Consider the following 3,190-nt stretch of genomic DNA (forward strand, 5'->3'; position numbering starts at 1 on the left):
TTACTTACAACAACAAAGATGAATCTCAAAATATTTCTTCTGTATTAAAAAAATTCAAATAGAAATGAATGCATGCTGTATGATTCCACTTATATAAAACTCTGAAATATGCAAACTAATCAAGAGCAACAAAACATACACCAGTGGGTACCTGGGGAGAGGGGAGGAAGAGTGCAGGAGAGGATTGCAAAGGAGCGTGCAGAAGAANTAAAAAAAAATTAAAAAAAAAATAATAATTATTATTTTTTCTTCTGCAGTAAATTAGCTTGCTGTATTCTACAAGATAGATGTTTCCTGTTACATTTGGTGCCTTGGCATCAGTAAAGATTTAGAAGTACTGAGCAGAACGAGAAACATGGTCAGAGGGCAGCTGCTTTGTGGCTTAAAAGAATATAAAAATAACTTNTTTTTAAACTTAAAATTTAAAAGTTAAACACACACCCATTTAAGTGAGGAAGGAGATTGCAATCATTGTGACCAGTTATTATCAGATACTGTGGCCTGCTTTGTAAAGTAAATTGGGGCTGAGAGAAGGCACATGATTTTGTTACGGTAATAAAACAAAGATGTTGCTTCTCCATAAATAATAGTCGAATATGTATTAGAGGGAAAGCTGCATTTCTCGTATATGCATTTTGGCTGTCTCTTATAGACAAGAGTTTTGGAAGAAAGTTAATGTTTGTGAAAGCAAGGTGTATTTGATTTGAAATTCTCTAGAAGGTCAGCCAGAGCCCCTCCCTCTTCATGACCCCTTTCTCACCAGAGTCTGAGATGATCTGCCTCCAAGTGATCAGTGATAACTTGGAATAGAAAAGCAATTCGAAATTAGGAGTCCCTGAAACTACAAATCTGCAAAGCTCTAGGAGAGGCTGATGGGTACTGTGGTTTAATTCTTCCTCCTGGAGGATTTAGCACGTACTTAATAGGCAACTACAGTAACCCACATTCACAACTGGATAGATCACCCACACAAAATCAATAACGAAACAGACTGGAACAACACTGCAGATCAAATGGAGCCGACAGACATATATAGAGCATTCAACCCAACAGCAGCAGAATGCACATCCTTCTTAAGCACACATGGAACATTCTCTGGGATGGATCACATGCTGGGTCACAAAATAAGTCTTAACAAAGTTGAGAAGATTGAAGCATTTCCAAGTATTTTTATGACCACAATGGAATAAAGTTAGAAATCAATAACAAAAGGGAAATGGGAAAACTCACAGATGGAAATTAAACAACACACTCTTGACAATTATTGAGTGAAAGAAGAAATCAAAAGAGATTACGAAATAATACATACACAAACATAAACAAAACATATGAAACCTTATGGGATACAACAAGCACAGCTAGATGGGAAGTTAATAGCTTGCATTAAAAAAGAAGATCTCAAATAAACAATCTAACTCTGAACCTCTAGGAACTAGAAAAAAGTAATGGGCTAAGCTCAAAGTGNATCAAAAGAGATTACGAAATAATACATACACAAACATAAACAAAACATATGAAACCTTATGGGATACAACAAGCACAGCTAGATGGGAAGTTAATAGCTTGCATTAAAAAAGAAGATCTCAAATAAACAATCTAACTCTGAACCTCTAGGAACTAGAAAAAAGTAATGGGCTAAGCTCAAANTTTTTAAAAAAAGGTAAGCAAAAGTGACAAACCTTTAGCTAGACTAAAAGAAAGAAAAGGCACAACTAAAATCACAAGTGAAAAAGGAGGTGTTTCAACTGGTAACATGAAAATACTAAGGATCATAAAAAACTGCTATGAACAATTACATGCCAACACATTCGATAATCTAGAAAAATAGGCTAAATTGCTAGAAACAACCTACCAAGTTTGAATAATAAAGAAATAGAAAATCTGAATTTACCAATTACTAGTAAAGAGATTGAATCGATAATCAAGAACCTCCAAACAAAATCCTAGGATCAGAGAGCTTCACAGTTGAAGTCTACAAAATATGTAAAGAATTAATACCAATCTTTCTTAAACTCTTCCAAAAAAGAAAAAAAAAGAGGTACTACTTCCAAACTCATTTTATGAGATCAGCATCATCTTGATACCAAAACCAGATAAAGACTCCACAAGAAAAGAAAACTACAGACCAATTTCTCTGATGAACATGGGTGCAAAAATCCTCAACAAACTATTAGCTGATTTAACTCAGGAGCATATTTTTTAATGTTTATATATTTTTGAGAGAGAGTGTGTGTGTGAGCAGGGGAGGGGCAGAGAGAGAGGGAGACACAGAATCTGAAACAGGCTTCAGGCTCCAAACTTTCAGCACAGAGCCCAACTCAGGGCTGAAACCCACAAACCACGAGATCATGACCTGAGCTGCAGTCCGACGCTTAACCGACTGAGCTACCCAGGTGCCCCTAGGAGCTTATTTTAAAATATCGTACACCAAGACCAAGTGAAATGCAGGGATGGTTCAAGATATGCAAATCAATTCATGTGATGAAGGCCATATATGAAAAGGTCACAGATAACGTGACCACGCTCAGTGGTGAAAAATGAACGCTTTTCCTCTAAAATCTGGAACAAGGCAAAGATGCCAACGTTTACCACTTATATTCAACGCAGCCCTGGAAGTTCTAGGCAGAACAACTGGGCAAATAAAAGAAATAAACAGCATTCAAAAATAGGAAAGGAAGAAGTAAAATCACTTGTTTGCAGATGACATGATCTCATATGTAGAAAACCCTAAAGACTTCACAACAAAACTTGTTAGAACCAATGCAGAAATTTAGTAAAGCTGTNGAATGCACATCCTTCTTAAGCACACATGGAACATTCTCTGGGATGGATCACATGCTGGGTCACAAAATAAGTCTTAACAAAGTTGAGAAGATTGAAGCATTTCCAAGTATTTTTATGACCACAATGGAATAAAGTTAGAAATCAATAACAAAAGGGAAATGGGAAAACTCACAGATGGAAATTAAACAACACACTCTTGACAATTATTGAGTGAAAGAAGAAATCAAAAGAGATTACGAAATAATACATACACAAACATAAACAAAACATATGAAACCTTATGGGATACAACAAGCACAGCTAGATGGGAAGTTAATAGCTTGCATTAAAAAAGAAGATCTCAAATAAACAATCTAACTCTGAACCTCTAGGAACTAGAAAAAAGTAATGGGCTAAGCTCAAAGTT

This window comes from Crocuta crocuta, unplaced genomic scaffold (genome assembly GCF_008692635.1).
Source record: "Crocuta crocuta isolate KB4526 unplaced genomic scaffold, BGI_CrCroc_1.0 scaffold630, whole genome shotgun sequence".
Classification (NCBI taxonomy): Eukaryota; Metazoa; Chordata; class Mammalia; order Carnivora; family Hyaenidae; genus Crocuta; species Crocuta crocuta.